Raw genomic sequence first — 20,378 nt, forward strand, 5'->3', positions numbered from 1 at the left:
CTAATTCAACGAATATTGTAATATATCGTATATTTTCTTATCCCTTATGAACTCTGAGGGGTTCCAGGACAAACGCAGGAGTCCCAAACGTCGGAGTGGACAAATGCAGGAGTGTTAAAATATTAATTGAATTAAGTATTTCTATGCAGATTAGGTTAGGTTAAGCTATGAATGTACAAATAAGCCCCCCGCAGGGGTTAGTCATTTAAAAAAGATGGTCTAAAATAGGTTAGGTTAAGTGTCCACTCCTGCGTTTGTTTACTCCGACGTTTGTGACTTCTGCGTTTGTCATAGGACCCCCTGAGGTGGATTCTTAAAAAAAACTTTTGCCTCACTAAAATTAGTAAGGCTCGCTTAAAATTTAGAGGGGATAATTTTGCCTCACTATTTTGCTTTAGTGAGGCAGTGAGCCAAAATTTTTGTTTTAAGAATTCACCTCTGATGTATTTTTTTCTGATTTTTTTGGAAGGTTTTTATTTTTATTTTGGGACAATATTCTTACTTATGAGTTTTATAAAATAGTTTAATTAAAAAAATCTTTCCAAACTTTTATTATGTGAAAAAATTACTAATTTATAGCACAAGTTGTTATTTAAGATTTATTTTCTAATTTAACTTTTCTAACTTTTAGTGGCAAACTTTTGATGCTAAAAAAAACATGCAGAAAATTATACCCAATAGAATCGCAGCTATAATAAGCTAATATAGACATTTAATTAATGTGTTTACCTAATGAAATGAACAAATTTATTCCTGATTGCATAGATTGAAATTTTTTGTTAAACAATTTTAACAGTGCTAGTTAAAGTCAAAATTAAGTATTCAAAGTTTTAAAGCAGGCAAATAAGAGATCGTGTTTAAAAAAAAGTATGAACTTAAAGCCCAATGTCATCTCCCTTCCTGATATTATTCCATTGTATCTCTGACTAAGACGTACAGACAAAAGATTGTAACCAGAGTAGCTTCGCTACTAGAATAAGAATGACAACATCCATAAAAGCGAAGCGCTGAAACGGAAGGACAAACGGACATTAACACTTGTATAGTGTCAGAACTGAATAATCAGAATATAAATGTATAAGGGTCAGAGCAAAATTGTAAGTAAATTTGTTGAAAAAATGCTTGATACAGAATAGTGTTTATGGATATACTGACATATTTAGGACTTAATTATAGAGTTGCTTCGCTTATAATATTGTATTTTGTTGTCCCAGGAATCAGTACACAAAAAATAAGATCAATCGGATTACTAGATTACATCAAAATTTGTTGTCAAAAAAGTAAAAAATCAACATGTTTAAAATGGACGTACGGACATTTTGGTAATGATTATAGAGTTGCTACGCTTTCTAAATCGTGCCTAACTAGTACAAGAATGACCATGCAAAGTTTGAAATCGATAGGACAATTCTAACATGCCTAAATTAACGAAAAAAGCTATCCGTTACGGACGGACGGACCGACCCTAATTATAGAAAGGCTTCGCTTTTAATAGAATAACTACACATACACATGTATAAATCATGAAACTTTAGTTACAAATGATATAAAACAGAGAGGGAGGGGACTTTTGGCTGTTTATTAAACTTAAAGTCCCCAAAGTTTTATAATAACGTTTTCGTATTCGTTGGCTTAACAATTTTGGCACTATTTTAACCACTAATGTCATCTACTGAAGGTTTTTTATTGTGTATCATCATTAGGAATGTACATCGATTTATTGGCCATTGTCTTATCCCTTTAGTTTATCTAATTATCAAATATCTTAGAATTACTATTAGTAAAACAGCCATAAACATATAGCTAATAATATACTGTTAAATTACTGAAACTAAGGAACTAAAGAAATCAACCAAAAGTAGGATAGCCTGATATCTAGTTGCCGAATGTGTACGCAGTTTCCTGGGTGTTTCCTCATCCTAGCTCAATATTTACTACTAGCTAAAAAAGCTTCAAACTTCAAAAAAAAAAAATCAAAATTTAAAAAATTCAAATTTATAATGTATATTGTATAAATCGTTTACACATTCAAATTTTGATTTTTTTAAGGGAAGTTTGAAGATTTGTAGCTAGTAGTAAATATTGAGCGAGGATGAGGAAACACCCAGGAAACTGCGTACACATTCGGCAACTAGATATCAGGCTATCAAAAGTAGAATTATTACAGGGAGGGAGAGGACCTTGGACTGTAAATTATACTAGTACTCAAAGTTTTATAAAGACTCTTTCAGATTAATTGAGTTCAAAATTATCAGTACTAAAATTTTCAACTAATAGTTATAATCAATAGAAGAGGGGTAACGTTGTTTATGATCATTAGGAATGTACATCAACTTATCATCCATTGTCTTATCCCTCGAGATCCCTAAATAATTACTACTATATAAGTGTTGGTCAAAAACTTTTTACAATAAGTAAACGTAACAATAGAGTGATATTTTACCAAAAGAAAAACTTAATTTATTTCAAAATTTGACAATTTGTTAAAATTGTGTCAAAAGTAATCCATGTGACGTAATAAAAATGAAGTATTATCCATCTCTTATTTAGGGTTTTTTTTTCCCACTTCTTCTCTCATCTTCCCTCATTTTATTACGTCACATGGATCATTTTTGACACAATTTTCACACAATTTGGGCTTTGTACAAAATTTTACTATCTAAAATATAAATGTAAAAAATAATGTCAAAATAATCCTCACTATAGATTCAAGTTATTGGTTGAAAAGTTTGGACACTAATGGTTTGAAAACAGCCAAATAAATTGATGAAAGTACCCAAAATTTTTGAGCCAACTAATAAGATAATGTAGCTATAAAACTTTGGGCACCATTGTAATTTCAAGTCCAATGTCCCCTCCCTCCCTCCCTAGAGCTACGTGTTTGCTTTAAATCCTCTTCAATTTTCAATACACTTTCAAGAGACACCACAAGAATATATATATATATTCTACCTTGAAGGGTATAATTCTTTCTTATGTTGTTAAAAACATTTTTTAGGTTAAATTATCTAAATTTTTGATATTTCTTTATTTATGTAATCTTTTTCTTCCATTCTGTATTATATATCAGACATGTAGACATTTGACATTCAATTTTGTTGTGCAGTTTGGCAGGTTGCTGGATTATAGGAATAATACAATTGAAGATAAATTGATGAAAATCAATGATAAAAATATTGGTTTAAAAGTTTGGACACTGCTAAATTTAAGTTTATATGCCAACGAATTGAAGAAATTGTTTATTTTGCTGTATTTTTGAAAAACAAAATATATATCGGACATGTAGACGTTTGACATTCAGTTTTGTTGTGCAGTTTGACATTAAAGTTTGTTCGAATATAACAAAATTAAAATTTCATTGGGGACTTTTATCCAATCTCGAAGTCGATTAAACTAGCAGCGTCTTAACTTTTTAACAAATAATAATCAAATAATCTACACAAGGGGTAATATTGTTTGCAATCATTGGAGACGTACATCTCATTATATTATCCCTTAAAATATCTGACTATTATGTAGATATAATAAATTTTGTCTCATTAATGCCTCCTTATTCCCTGGATCTAGACGAATAGTCAAGAAATTGATACAGATTTATCTTTTTTCTCCAACTCGCTACTACACTGTTAAATTTGATATTCAAAATTTGAAGAAAAAAACATTCTTTTGAAACTTATAGTAGAAGATAAAAGTTATTTATCGCATCGTATTACAGACAGCTTTCCTTAGATATGAAATGAAAAATTATAAAATTAAATTCGTTTCGCTAGCCACGAGGGTCCAAAACTTTAATTATATGATTTTAATGTTAATGTTCGTGGAAATGTCCGTGGTATTGCGATACTATATATGATTTTTCAGTTTGACTGAAAACCGGTTCTAATTCAGCGGATATTTATCGGTTTCCAAACCCATACTGAAAACTATTTTAGGGAATCTTCACATAGAACCATATTGGTTTTAGGCTACTTTTCTGCGCCTCCATTCTCCCTTTTAATGGAGGTATTTACAAAGGTGAAAATTTTTTTTTAGTCCTCAAATCTTAAAAACGCGTTCTCTCATTTTCTAAAGAGGGATTTTAAAGTAGCTTACCTACTAAATTTGCAAATTATTTTATAGGTAAAATATTGTTTTTTTTTAACAAGACATCTGACCCAATTCAAGTAATTCCAAATATTTGTCCTGGTGTCTTTTGCAGCTTTTTAGAATACAAGCCATGCGCCTCTAGTCTTTTGGGAAGAAAGAACATTTAATTAGCACACTAACATAATCAAAAGAAAAAGGTGAATACATAATTGCATGTGTATTTTAATTAAAATGCAGTACAATAAAAGAACTTGAAAATATTTTAATTTTGTTTTTAAAATGCAGAAAGCAAAGGGGCAGTTTGTGCTGTTGTAAAATCTAATAATAATAAAAGATTTTTATTAATATTAAAGAATATATTTCCAGTATTGCTTCGAAACCGATAAGAACCACTGGATTAGCACCGGTTGAAGCCATACTGAAAAGTAATGTAAAGCTCGTAAATGTTCCACGAATATCAAAATTTATAAAAAGAATTACCACCAGTTTTGTTAGTTGGACCCCTTGGGTCTAAAAAGATGAACATCCGAGGAAAGCTGTTTACCATACGATGCGATAAATAACTATTATGATATTTTGGAGAAAATAACATGCTATAACGTGTAGAGTAGACTCTGAAATAAATACTATGTCAAATATTTCCCATGTCAAGTATTTTCTCACTCTATATATTGAGGAATTTTTACTCGAATATAAGAAACTAGCGGCTTCTCCCCTAGCTTCTAAAAATTATAAAAAATTGGGGGGGGGGGTAATCGACCCCACTATTTTAATTTTAGTTTAAAACAATTTTTTTTTTTGGGGGGGGGGGTATTTTACATTTTTTGGGGGTGTTGGGGGTGTCCCACCCCCTAAGAAAATAGTTATAAACCTTCCCGGGACCTATGAAGCTACCCTGTAAAGGAGAACCCGATCAGTTCAGCGGTTAGCGAGATCCTTCGCTACAAACAAACAGACAAACAAACAGACAAACAAACAGACAAACAAACAGACAAACAGACAGACAAACAAACAGACAAACAAACAGACAAACAAACAGACAAACAGACAGACAAACAGACAGACAAACAAACACACAGACAGTGCATCGTTCTACTTTGTATTATAGATATAAGGAATACATTATTAAAAATTAAAAGCCATTCTAGGAAATTTTAGACATAAAATTTGGCCTATTATTTGAAACTGAAAGATAAATTGTAGCATACATTTTTAATGTCCAAACGTTCAATCATTTTTTTTCTGTTATAAAAATGGTAGGATGTGTGTCTGTTTGTCTAACCGCTGATCCGATATGGTTCTAATTCTATTTTGCAATGAAGTTTCTACTAATGGATAGTCGACTCCCTCCCGCCTTTCTTATTTAAGTGCCCCTACGGACATAGCCGCTAGTTTAAAATTAAAACACTTTCCAAATTTCTTTCTGAAAAAAAAATTGACAAAATTTCAAAGAAATGTTTTAAGAAAAATACTTGAAGGGTGAATCATAGAAATATATTAGCAGGGAGGACAGTGTCATTGGATTTTAAATTATACTGGTACCCAAAGTTTTATAAACACGTTCTCTTATTCTCCTTGGGGACTTATTATTAAATCATGATTGGTTGGTTCAAACCACTTATTAGTTTCAATTATTAGAATGTATATAAAATGGTGTAGAATCTAAGTAAATCCATTAAAACATAAATAATTCATGCAAATCGTGAACTTTTGCAATCTTTGAGAGATCTTTAGACTCAGACTTTGTAATAACAATGAGAAAGTCAATATGTTACAGAAATAAAACAGCAATGTCTGAGCTGTGACTTCACTGTGATCTTTTTATATGCATTCAGTGATACCAAGAAATAGTTTTATTAAAGTTAAGCATGAAAAAATAAAATTTTTGTTTGTTTGTTTATTGCTTTATGTCAGTTTTGGTTAGGTTGGTAGCACCACAGATATAGGTATCGTAAGTTTTTATACCCCCCACACAGGAAAAAAATCTCCCTCCCCTCTCTTGTTTAAATTATTTCAACTTTGTAGGGAAGCGCCATTTTCAGTTTTATTCCAATTTCTAACAGCCGGCATCTGCGATCCTAGCATCTTGGAACTCTGTATTTAAAAGGGTGAGGACGGGATAGAATAATCAGCCAAATGCTTAAATCTAGAGATGAAATAGCCTAAAACCATCCCAGGACCTATGTGAAAAGTAGAATTCAATCGGATCAGTAGATCAGTAGACACAAAACCTTACTACTTTATATAATTAACTAGCGGCTTCGCCCCTAGCCTCTAGGGGCTTTGCCTCAAGAGGTTTGATCAAACTAATTTTTCGTGTTTTAGATTTTAAAGAAAATAAAAAAAATTGGGGGGGGGGGGGTATTTTTCATTTTTTTTTGGGTGGGGGGGTTAGGGGTGTCCCACCACCCAAGAAAATAGTTATAAACCTTTCCGGGACCTATGAGAAGCTACCCTGTAAAGGAGAACCCGATCGGTTCAGCGGTTAGCGAGATCCTTCGCTACAAACAAACAGACAGACAAACAAACAGACAGACAAACAAACAGACAGACAGACATTGTTCTACTTTATATAATTGATAAAATATACATGTTTTACACCCCCTTTCACCCTTATAATGTATAGAATTGTGAATGACATGAATATAATATGCTTATAATTGAAATACACACTAAAATATCTATTCCCATAGTACAATAATAGAAAATGCAGAGAAAATATAGTACATTTTTATGGGTTTTAAGGATAGAAATATAAGGATTTAGTTTTTTTAACCAAAAAAACACCTATCTAAATATTTTGGAAAAAAATACATAGGTTATACATAGATTTTTGTGAGTGACACTAATTAACCCTACAGGGCTATCTTGACCTTACTTAATTTATACAAACATATACTTAAACAAATACAATAAAGATAATTCATTCTATGTTCACATATTTTTGCTTCCTTTGCAACTTTATTTGGCAACCTTAGTTTCTAGGTCCTTTTTTTACTTGAAAAGCTAAAACGGATTTTCAAACGACCAATCAGGGTTCCTACATCTCGGTGCTCTGATTCGAAGAAGCAAGGAAAATAGCTAAAACCAAACTTTGACATTAAAACTAAATAGCATAAAACATCCAGGTTACATATGAGAAGCTTCCATAAATCAGTTCAGTAGTTATCAAATTCAAGCTAAAGCAAAAAAACCTTACTACTTTATATAAATAAAATATGAATATTTTGTTTGAATATTCCTTTATCGATACACAGAAAGGAAATACTTTCATACGCGTTTTGAAATTGTTTTGGGTGGAATTTGATCCACTGACAAGAGTTCTAGGATTTATTGTAACCGGTTCCTACCCCATCCCTTATCCTCTACCCCACTTTTGCTTTCATTACAAAATTCTTCCATCCAAACTTAACAACGCTACTCAATAAAGTAGCTCACCAAATTTACACATAAACTGACATTAAAATGCGAAATACATATCATTCATTATGAAAATGATATATCCAAGTGCGTCTGTCGATAAAAAGAGAAAGACGCAATCACTCATTTAGCTCTTTATTTTTAATTCTTTGAGTTTAAAACTATTGTACTCAGCTAATCCTTGGCCGAATTAGGCTTTTAATTATATCCTGGCTGAGACAAATTTAGATCCGTTGACTAATCAAAAATCGGTTCAGTTAGAGGGATACCCAACGTCTCATTTTATTGCTACCCAAGTCTTATAACTACGTTGTAATAATATGTAACCCCCTAAATTGAGTTTAGATAAATGTGTACTATATATATTTAAATCACGCCCCTACCGCGTGGGTTAGTTTGGCAATCCTTTGTCAACAACCTTGTTTTGAACTTGAGCTGTCATAGAAGTTTTCACGTGTCTTATTCGATGAACAATATATGGCTCAGCAATTTGTATTTTCTGATATAAACACAGATTAAAGTAATAAGATGTTTTTCTGTCTGGGTGTAGCGAAAGATCTAGGAAACCGCTTCTTTTAATTTCTTCTAGATCTATAAGAAATGTTTATAACTATTTTTGGAGAACTCAAAAAAATATTTATCCAGTTTGGCTTCAAACCGATTAATATCCGCCGGATTAGAACCGGTTCTCGGTCATACTGAAAAATCATGTATAGCATCGTTTTACAGACAACTATTAACGAATATTGAAATAAAAATCATACAATTAATACAGGCTCACGTAACAAAACTGAACATAATCTTAACCCTTACAGCTCGGGCACCAATTCCCACCTTAATAGATCGGGGGGGGGGGGCTCCAAGAGCCCCCCCCTCTATCTCGGCTCCTGTTACAGATAAAGACGTAAAATTTTTTTCTGGTGGTTCATGTGAATTTTTAGAGAAAATTACTTTTTCTAGTCATAGCAGCCAGGCCGCTCCTTAGCCGCTTTTTAGCGGCCAGCCGCTAAATTTTAAAACAGCTGTAGAGCGGCCAATTTTGCAGCTAGGATGACCAAATTTTAGGACGAACTTTTATTTTTCATAACAAAAAAATTACTTTTTCTGATCATCGCCAAAAAACGGCAAATAACGGAAACCGCCATTTTCGGCGGTTACGGCGGTAAAACGGCGGTTGGCGGCGCCGATTAATATTTTTATCTGTTTGATGTTGCTCAAGGATTTACCAAAAAAATTTATAGGACTCTAGCTGTAATAGAAGCCACGATATTCATGATATATGTCTGTAGTAAAAGCCGGACAAAAATCGGTCATAAAGTCGGTCAGGGAGCGGTCAAACGGTCATTACACATTTTTTCTCAGAAGGTCATTGATATCTAAGTATTCACCAAAAAAATTTTAGGTTTCTCCTTATACACAAAAGTCATAATGTAGAAATTAAGATTTTTTTAGAATTTTTTTCTAATTTTGGTGCTACCCAACCGACTTTGACCGGACACCACGACCGACACAGACCAGATATCATAATAAAATCAACTCTTGCCGACGTATAATTACTAAACTTAAAAAGTCACGAAGTCACAGCACTCCATCTTACCTACAAAAAAAATGAGATTGAAAAAACTAGAGGGGGGGGCTCTTGGAGCCCCCCCCCCCCCCCCCCGATCTGTAAGGGTTAATTATTTATTTTTCAATTTAATATCCGCGGAAAGTTGTTTATGATAAGAGATAAATAACTATTTTTATCATGAAAACATGCTCTCGAGATGCAAACTTATTGAATACAGTTGAAAGAATTAGTGTACGAGCATTATTATCATTTGCTATATTATCTCTTGAACTAATAGATATAGAATAAGCGGATATATTAACAGATGCAAATTTTTCGTCAATTTAGGTTGCTCATTTATTGGTTAGTTCATTAATCCAGTTGGAGGGGAAAGAATGGGGTAAAGGGGGGGGGGGAATGAAGGGTATTTTTATTTTAACCAGCTGGGAGTATCACTTTAATAGAGTACATAAAAATTTGGTGCAACATCCAAGTAATAATATATCGATTATTATGTTGAACTTTGCATTGTATATTTTAAACTAGAAATATCTAGTAGCTTCAAATAATGATGTTCATAATTATTTACAAGAAGCATCGCCCCTATAATCTAGGGTCTGTGTATTTAAGGGGTTTGGCAGGACACTAAAATAGCCTAAAACCCTCATACGTCTTAAATCTACAAGTAAATTAGCCTAAAACCACCTGATGTAACGCTTTACTAAAATAGAAAACTTAAAAGTTATCATAATCATAAAAAACTACTATATGATAGATGTTGTTAAAAATATTATCATCCTTTTATATAAAGTTGTAAGATCTTTTGTCTGTAAAGGATTCTTACAGGTCCACTGAAGGTTTTTAACTATTTTGGGGGCGGTTATCTCCACCCTTCCAATAAAAAATTACCCCCCCCCCCCCTCAAAAAAATATTTATGTTTCTTTTGTAAAATAAAAGAGCACCTAGAGGCTTCTAAGGGCGTAGCTGCTAGTTTATTTATAAAGCTTTAAAACACATAAAATATTAATACTTCAGTTTCCAGTATGACATCGAAACCAAACAATATCTGCTAGATTAAAACTGATAGCAATACTGAAAAATCACGTATATCATCGTGTTACAGGCAATTTCTGCAAATATCAATACAAAAAATCAACAAATTAATAACAGTTTTGTTAGCTCGAGCCTTCATTCACTCCAAACTGATTTTAATCTCTCAATATTTTTTCATATTAATATCCGTGGAATGCTGTCTATAATACGATGCGATAGATAACTATTTCAAACGAAATTCCCTAAAAATAAATTGTTATTTCATGAAACTAGAAAAATAATGTAATTTGAGTCACCTAGACTTTCTTAAAGCGTTTGACACAATTTTATCGGATAAAAATAATTTTTTTGTCCATGAATCGTGGGGGATAGGACAAAACACGTTAAATTAATGTTTGCTATTGATTATGATTAATAGGGTGGGTCGATTTTGGAATTTCACATTAGTAGACATTGGCAAGGGTTACTGGGCCAGTATAAAAACCTGTGAAACTTGAAAGAGGTTTTTTAATCCAAAAACAACGGGCGCGCGGGGGGTATAAAATGTGCCCGCCCCCCTATAAAACCAAAAATTTAAATTCCTTCAAACACAGGCATGTTGCATATCAAAATGACCGTATTGAAATGCTGATTACAAATCTGAAAATCGTTTTGAAAAATATTGATTTAGTCAGAAATGATTTTTAAATAACCTACCAAAATGAACAATTTTGACCAAATCAGCTGTTTTTAGGTACTTAATGAGATCTTATTCAAACTAGGAGCAATATTTTTCAAAACGGTTTTCAGATTCGTAATCAGCATTTCAATGCGGTCATTTTGATATGCAACATGCCTGTATTTGAAGGAATTCAAATTTTTGGTTTAATAAGGGGGTGGGCACTTTTTATACCCCCCGCGCGCCGTCAGCCATAAGAGCAAAGTTACTTTTAAAACTTGAATGGGGCTTATCATACATATATATGACAACTTATGATAACAGTAAAATCTAAAAAAAGGGGGAAATGGGCCCACCCTAATGAATAACCCTTCTGTAGATCATTATATTGGTTGAAAAGTGTGACCACTACTGGTTAGTAAAAACAAATTAAGATTTAGTAAAGTTTTAAAGCTAACGAATAAAGAAAGAAGCTTGTAAAACAATAAACAAATTTATGCTAGTTTCTAATTATGACAAATAAATTTCTCTTTTATTTTATGATTTGGTGAATAACGGTATGACATACAAACTTTAACTCTTGTAGAGTGTCAGAACTGAATATACAAAATATGAATATATAAGTTTTGACAAAATTATACGTAGATTTGTTGCAAAACAGGATTCTATTTAAGGACATACTGACATTTTTACGACTTGATTATAGAGATGCTTCGCTTAAAATATTGTACCTATTGTAATAGGAATCAGTAATCCAAAAATCAGATCAATCGGATGATTTTATCACATAAAAACTCGTTGTTAAAAAAGTTAAAAAATCAACATGTTTGAAATGGACGTACGGACATTCTGGTAACGATTATAGAGTTGCTACGTTTTCTAAATCGTATCTAACTACTACAGGAATAACCATGCAAAGTTTGAAATCGATAGGACAATTCTAACATGCCAAAATTAACGAAAAAAGCTATCCGTTTCGGACGTAAGGACGGTCGGACTGACCAACCCTAATTATAGAAAAGCTTCGCTTTTAAAAATTATCCTTAACATAAATCTAATATTGTAAACCAAATTCTAAAATGTATAATATGTACTTAAGAATCCAATAAACAAATATATATAACCAAAAAATATGCGTGGAAAATTCTTTTTATTGCCATCTAAACCCAATCTTGTACCCCCTTTCCTCACCATTTATACAGGGAACTTAAGGATAAGACAATGGACGATAAGTTAAAATATGTATTCAATGATGATAAACAAGATTACCCCTTATGTAGATAAAAATTATTGGTTGAAAAGTTTGCACACTACAATTTATGAACTAACTAAACAAAATACAGTAAAATTCATAAGGTTTTTGGTTTAACGAATTAGATAACGTGGTACCTGTGTAATTTACAGCCCAAGGTTTCTTTCCTCCCTGCCATGTATATTGTATAAGTATTTATTTGAAAACCAAGGATAACAACATCTAAAAGCGAAGCTTGACAAGTTAAAAAGTAAGACAAGTGAATCTTTTATGATATAAAATAGTAATTTTTTATGTTATGTGGTGTTAAGGTGGTTTTATGCTATTCTAATTCAAGATTTAAATCTTGGGATGGTTTTAGTTTAATTTATTGCCTTCTCCTATCCCTTTTGCGTACAATGCCTTTTAACATATATAGAACTAGCGGCTACGCCCCCTAGAGGCCTCTAGGGGCACTTGAGAAGAGGAGAGTCGAATTTTATAACCCAATTTATTATTTTAGATTTTTTTGGGGAGAGGATTTTTTTCTAGGGGCGATTTCTCGTGGGAGGGTGGTGGTACCCTCCCCCAAAATAGTTATAAACCTTACCGGGACCTATGAGAAGCTACCCTGTTAAGGAGAACCCGATCGGTTCCGCGGTTAGCGAGATCCTTCGGTACAAACACACAGACAAACAAACATCCTGTTACTTTATTATACGGATAATATCAAATTTAATTTGAAAACTATAAATAAGTGTGACTATATCTATCCCAAAATTATCACGCAATGTTTGAAAACGAAATGACGATTCTTACAAGCCAAAATAAAGATTTTGACAGGGGAAAGGTATTTTTTCATCTGTATATAAAAAGGAAAATACTGATTATGTAAAGAATGATATTTCTAACGTCGCCAAAGAAGATTTTTTACCACGGAAATTGGATATACATAATAAATGAAATGTGTTATTATTATTTTTTAAATCTTATATTTGTAGCCCCTGTGGGTGATGCAGTCTAACTAAATAGATAAGGTTATCTATAAAACAAAGTAGAACGATGTCTGTCTGTCTGTTTGTTTGTCTGTAGCGAAGGATCTCGCTAACCGCTGAACCGATCGGGTTCTTCTTTACAGGGTAGCTTCTCATAGGTCCCAAGAAGGTTTTCTTGGAGGATGGTGGGACACCCCCAACCCCCCCAAAAAAACGTCTCTAGAGGCCTCTATAGACATTTTCGGTAAACCCTACACTTTTAATTTAAGTTTTTAAAAGGAAAAAGAAAAAATATTGGGGGGGGGGGGTGAATATTTTTCTCACTAGGCAATTTATCTTAAGGGGGTTGAGATATCCTCCCCCAAAATATCTAGAAACCTTCCCTTGACCTATAAGAAGCTTCACTGTAACAGAGAGATCCTTCACCAGAGACAAAAAAAGTTAGCTATCATAGGATATGAAGAAAACCGGGATATAACATACATTATCAAATCCCTATATCCCTTACATCTTTAATAAAAGTAAATACTAATAAGATTGAGAATTATTTCTTTAATGAATCTTAGAGATATCTTTAATAAAACAAGTATAAAAACATTCATAAAAGGAGCGTTGACAAATTAAAAAAGTGATAGCGCTTTTAATATATAGCGGACAAGGATACATTTTTAAGTAGTTAAGCACAAACATTTCAGCTGTCTATCTTACATAGCGTTACTGACGGACGATTTGACAAAGTGAATCATAGATGAGCTTCACTACAATTATATTCATTTTTAAAGGAGAACAAAAATTGATGAAGTAAATTTATCGAAATGTAGTAATAAGATGTTTTATGTGAAGCTTTTTATAGTGCCTTACTGGCCTACCATTGGTCAATTAAATAATGAACAATCATGCCATTTGAATTTAGTCTGTGTATTGGCCTATCATTGGTAATGTATTGTATGACGTCATTTTTTATGGGAACTGTAAACGGCTTCGAAAACCTTTACTCATAGAGTTGCTTTGTTTGTATTAATATATTGCATCTATTTATCTAAATACAAAAATACAACAGATATATTACTGAAAGAAAATTGCTACTTATAGAGTAGCTACTCTGGCATTGAATATATCGCATCTAATTCATAGAGAGAGAGGGAACAATGGGCTGATTATTACACTTAGGCCCAAAGTTTTCAGTAACGTTTTCTCATTCGTTGGCTTAACAATTTTGGGAACTTTTACTCATGATTGGTTGGTTTATTAAGTTGAGTGTGCAATCGTTTCAGCCGCTTATTATAATCTACAGAAGGGGTAATTTTGCGTGTCATTATTGGGGATTTACATCAATTTATTGGCCATTGTCTTATCCCTCTAGATCCCTACATCTAATTAGTATTGTTATCAAGAAAATACGTCAAAATAAAATGAATAGAAGAATTTAATTTCATAATTTTACAATTAATCTAATCTGCTAATATTTTTTTTTAAGAATTTATTTGTACAGTCTTACAGTTTTCAAATTTTTTAATCATTAATTTTAGTAATCGGATGTAAACATAAATTAATTATCGATTGTCTTATCCCTTAAGATCCTTTTAATTATTTAAATGTACAATGACTTTGTGACTGAATAGACACCTGTGGTGATTACTGTGGTGATCTGGCAAACTGGTTCTAGAGTCTACATAACATGTGATATTATGACTTAAAAGGTAAGTTTTATATTTTCAATAGCGAAGCTACTCTATAGTTAGGATATGCCCTTATGTCCGTTTGTATCTCTGGCATTATTCAAAAGTTTTATTAATTTTGAAAAAAAGCAAATAATCACTAAAAAAAAACTAAAACACATTTGGTATAAGAATCTTCTTAAATAAATTTTTTCTCATAATTTTTAGAAATATTTTTGTAAAACTAGAAGCTAGTAAACTAAAAATCTATATTCCATTGACCAAAGCTTTTAATCAGGAGTCGACAGTTGTGCGTCAGCCGCGACAAAGTCTTCAATTTAAAACCATTTGAATGCTTTAAAAAATATTTTAACATGGATGACAACACCCATAAAAGCAAAGCCATGAAACATTAGGACAAACGGATATTAACACTTGTATAATGTCAAAACTGAATTATCAGAATATAAATGAATAAGGGTCAAAGCAAAATAGTGAGTAAATTTGTTGAAAAACTTCTTGATACAGGATAATGTTCATTGACATACTTACATTTTTAAGACTTGATTATAGAGTTGCTTTGCTTGTAATATTGTACTTTGTTGTCCTAGGAATCAGTATACCAAAAATCAGAACAATCGGATAATTAGATCACATAAAAATTAGTTATTAAAAATGTAAAAAATCAACATGTTTAAAATGGACGTACGGACATTCTGGTAATATATTATAGAGTTACTATGCTTTCTAAATCATACCTAACTACTACAGAAATCAGCATGCAAAATTTGAAATCGATAGGACAATCCTAACATGCCTAAATTAATGAAAAAAGTTATCCATCTCAGACGTACGGACGGACCCTAATTATAGAAAAGTTACGCTTTAAAAAGAGGGATATTTGAATCAGATTTAGACTTCAATCAGATTTTTAAAATTGTAAAATGTTGAATTCCCTAAAACTTACAGACGGCTGATTCGCGGCTGCCGACCAATGCTTCAAAAAAAAAAAGTATGAAAACAAAAATTGCACACAATAAATGTGTCAAAATAAAAGAAAAAATACAATATTTAAATTGCGCAAGGAAAAACTGGCAATTAAATTTAATTGGGCCAGATTATGTAATATTCTGCTAATTTTTCAAAATTTAAATTTTCTAATTTTACCATTCAGAGAATCATATTCTTTAGAAGGTAGGAATAGTTATTTCTCGTATCGTATTATAAACAGCTTTCCGCGGATATAGAATGTACAATAATAAGATTAAAACCAGTTTTTTTAGCCCCGTGGTGCCGAAGGCACCGGCTAAAAAAACTGGTTTCTTATGGTTTTACATTTTTATATTCGTAGAAAGCTGGATATAATAAGATGCTAGACATAGTTTTTTCGTATTCATGAGAACCGGTTCCTATCCACCGGATTCAAAGGAATACGAGAAAAAATATTACAAATAAGGATGACATCATCCATAAGCATCAAAATACAAAAAAAAGGAGTAAATAGTTACGCCCCTATAGGTCTCTAGAAGCACTTGATGGAAAAGGGACCTTCTACATTTTAGTTTTAAATTGTTTTTTTTTTTGAGGGACTCTTTTTTTCTAGTTGGGTTTTCCCCCCAAAAAAGTTATAACCTTTCTCTGGACTAAAAAAAACTTTACTGAAAAGAATAATCATATTATTGGTCCAGCAGTTAACGAAATCTTTAACAACACACAGGAAGACATCCTGTTACTTTTATATAAAGGAAAATTAAAAATTTCTTAGGAATCTTCTCCAAAAGTTTGAACAATGCCAGTTTGAACCAACCAATCAATACTTGTGCTTTGAGCCCGGGCTAACAAAACTAGTATTTAAATTTATGGAAAATTGTGTGTCATACGATGAATACATTTTTTTAGTATGGTTGAGAACCGGTTCTAATCCAGCGGATATTAATAGGTTTTGGAGCCTTACTTAAAATATTTTAAGAAACGGCTTATTTACATATGAAATGAAATCCTATTATATAAAGTTGTGAGCTTTTTTTGTCTGTAGCGAAGGATCTCGCTAACCACTGAACCGAAATTGGTCTCCTTTACAGAGTAGCTTTTTATAGACCCAAAGAAGGTTTATAACTATTCTGGGGAAGGGTGTGTCCACCATCCCAAGAGAAATCACCCCTAGTAAAATTTCCCCCTCCCCAAAAAAATTTTTCTTTTACTTTATAGAAATACTAGCGACTTCGCCCCTAGTCTCTGGGGGCTTTGCCCCAAGAGGTATAATTACATCTTCTATTACTTACCCAGCAGAACGGATTGCAAATTTTTGCACCTACCCAGCAGGAAAACATTTTCTAGTTTAAATGAATTCGTAAAATTCGTAATTCAAAAAAAATAGTCTAATGTGTTCTCAAGAAAATTACTACTAGAGCTGATCATAGTCTAATGTGTTCTCAAGAAAAATTTTTTAAGGGGGGGGGTAAATTTTCATTTTCATTCCCAAGAAAATAGCTTAAAACCACCACAGGACCGATATGTATATTCCCTGAAGAGTAGAATCCAATCGGTTCAGTGGTTACCGAGATCTTAAGCTTTAGACGGACAGACGGACGGATGGACGGACGGACAGACATCAAGCTACTTTGTATTATAGATAATTGAAAGTGAATGGTAGACTTCCCCCTAAAGGCCTCTAGGGGCGTAGATAAAATATATTTGACAAATACCAATAATGGTAAACCAAATAAAGATACAGGGAAAAAAAGTCTATCAGGGAGGGAGAAGACATTAGGACTGTAAATTATACTGGTACCCAAAGTTTTATAAAACGACCTCTTATTTAATAAAAAAAACTTTTGAGACTATTTCCATGTTCAAACTTTTCTACCAATAACTGGAAGGAGAAATTTTGTCCCTACAAAATTTTCATTAAAATTTTTAAATTGCTAGTTTGTACGTTAATGCAATTAAGATTTTTAAAAAGTCCCAAAACTTTTTAAGCCAACGAATAACAGATCGTGTTTATAGAACTATGGGAACAGTATAATTTACACCCCAATGTCTTCTCCCTCCTTAGAATTTCTTAAATATGTGCGCATATAAAATGAAATGATAAAAATTAAAAAATCTCAATATTTTTAGGTAATCAAAAAGTTTATTTGACCACCAAATATTAAATTTTATTTCCTTATTCTTCTTTAACCAATATTGAAAACAAATATTTTATCCTAAACAGTCGGGGCGGAGATTGTTAACCCTTACAGATCGGGCCCCAATTCCCACCTTAATAGATCGGGGGGGGTGGGGGGGGGCTCAAAGAGCCCCCCCCCTCTATCTCGGCTCCTTGTACAGATAAAGACGTAAAATTTTTTTCTGGTGGTTCATGTGTATTTTTAGAGAAAATTACTTTTTCTATTCATAGCAGTCAGACCGCTCCTTAGCCGCCATTTTCGGCGGTTACGGCGGTAAAACGGCGGTTGGCGGCGCAAATTAATATTTTTATCTGTTTATTATTGCTCAAGGATTTACCAAAAAAAATTATAGGTCTCTAGCTGTAATAGAAGCCACGATATTCATGATATATGTCTGTAGTAAAAGCCGGACAAAAATCGGTCATAAAGTCGGTCAGGGAGCGGTCAAACGGTCATAACACCACTTTTCTCAGATGGTCATTGATATCTAAGTATTCACCAAAAAAATTTTAGGTTTCTACCTTATGCACAAAAGTCATAATGTAGAAATTAAGATTTATTTAGAATTTTTTCTAATTTTTTTTGCTACCCAACCGACTTTGACCGGACACCGCGACCGACACAGACCAGATATCCTAATAAAATCAACTCTTGCCGACGTATAATTACTAAACTTAAAAAGTCATGAAGTTACAGCTCTCCATCTTACCTACAAAAAAAATGAGATTGAAAAAACTAGAGGGGGGGGCTCTTTTAGCCCCCCCCCCCCCCGATCTGTAAGGGTTAACACTAAATATTAAATTAGCTTAAACTTAGCTCTACAATAGGTTTTAAATTGGTAGGACAAGTTTTACAATTACAATACATATCAAAATAATTCATACCAAACCCAATTCTAGATCAATAAGGATTAGAACATCATAAAAGTGAAGCTCTAAGGTCAAAGGAAGGAAGTCAAAAGAGCATGTTTTAATGGACGTACGGACTTTCTAGTAACGATTATATAGTTGCTACGTTTCCTAAATCGTAAAGTTGAATATTCTAACATGTCCAAATTAACGAAAAGATCTAACAGACCCTAATTATAGAAAACTTCGCTTTTAAAAAGATGTAAAGAATTATATATTGTTTAAAAATACCTTTTCTTTTTTTTGATCTATTTGTATATCAGAGTTAGTGTAGAAATTTTTACCACTTTTCACACTAAAATAGGGTTAAGTTAGTAACTTTCGGATTAGTTTGCGCTTTTTAAGGAAATTCATTGTTTTATTTGGGAGGGAGTAGCATAAATTGGGCTTACAATATTTTTATTTAATTTTATAGGTTTGATAAAAATTAAAACTCTAAAAATGTCCTTATGTTGTAAAGAATATTTACGCAATTTTAATCAATTTTGTCTACTTACAAATTAATGTTCTGCTTATTATTGTTTTACAAGTTCTGGCACTCCACAAGAGTTATTGTTTTTGTCCTTCCTACTCATAGGAGAGTTTCGCTCTTCTGAATGATGTCATCCTTGTTCTTCAATTTGTTTTCTATTTTATCCTGTATCTATTTAAATTCTAATGATTTACATTTCTGACCAATCTAATAATCTATTGTATTAGAAGAGATTGCTTTAATCTTGAGAATGTAGCTTGGGGACTTTTTCCAAAGATGTAGGGATCATACACTAGCCAATAATTTTATTTAGATACCTAATGATAATAAACAAAATGACCTGAATATATATTGTAGATGGTTGATAATAAAGCAGTGTCTACTCTAGTCATGTATATTATATAACCATGACTATAGAGACACTACCTTATCTATGTTTATAGAGGAAGGCTATGTTAATAGCAGATATTTAATTGTTATATTTCAAAGAACAATAACCAGTGATTAATCTATAAACAATCACTAAATTAAGTCCCCTGAAATAAAACAACAAAACATTTACATTCCAAGTTCATCCAGCTCCTTGATGGGTATGTAGATTTTAAAATCCATAAGGGTCATTCGACTGTGATATAGAAAGTTAAACATATATCACTTCCAAATAACCTTAATAGGAAGGTTTCCCTATAAAAACTATTAACAAAGATGGAAATGCTTTCAATCATATTGTTAGGCAAATTCACTCAACTTATATACCAATTAATATTGTCAAATGATGCAAGCGCACGAGTTGTGGCGGTCAAATTGGCGCGCTGCACCAATAGCGCGCTTGCTACGGTGCGGTCAACTACTACGCCGTGCACGTAACACTGTTTGATGCGCAAGCGAGAGGGAGAGCGGTCAAACTGGTCACATTAGAATCTTTTGGGTTACTGCAGGGATCTAAAGGGATAAGACAATGGACGATAAATTAATGTATATACCAAATGATGACACACAAAATTACCCCTTCTGTAAATTACAATTAGTGGTTGTTACGTTAGGACACTGAAAAATCAACCAATCAAAGTAAAATAAATGTCTAAAAAATTAGTTAAGCCAACGAATAAAATAACGTTATTATCAGGCGGTCAAACTGTAAACATTGCCATATTTCTTTATATTTTAGATTGTGTCA

At 32.4% G+C, this 20,378-nt stretch overlaps 1 protein-coding gene across 8 annotated transcripts in view; it reads left to right on the plus strand.

The window, feature by feature from the left end:
- The first annotated feature begins 14,607 nt into the window (after nt 1-14,607).
- Nucleotides 14,608-20,378, plus strand: part of Stacl (SH3 and cysteine-rich domain-containing protein) — a 242,260-nt gene continuing 236,489 nt past the window's right edge. For all 8 annotated transcript variants that reach the window (XM_080169796.1, XM_080169939.1, XM_080170150.1 and 5 more), the window contains exon 1: nt 14,608-14,693. The gene's annotated coding sequence lies outside the window, so the exon portion shown is untranslated. The remainder of the gene's footprint in view (nt 14,694-20,378) is intronic.

Source organism: Acartia tonsa, chromosome 1 (assembly GCF_053477335.1).
Source record: "Acartia tonsa isolate MP-2025a chromosome 1, ASM5347733v1, whole genome shotgun sequence".
In the NCBI taxonomy this organism is placed as follows: domain Eukaryota; kingdom Metazoa; phylum Arthropoda; class Copepoda; order Calanoida; family Acartiidae; genus Acartia; species Acartia tonsa.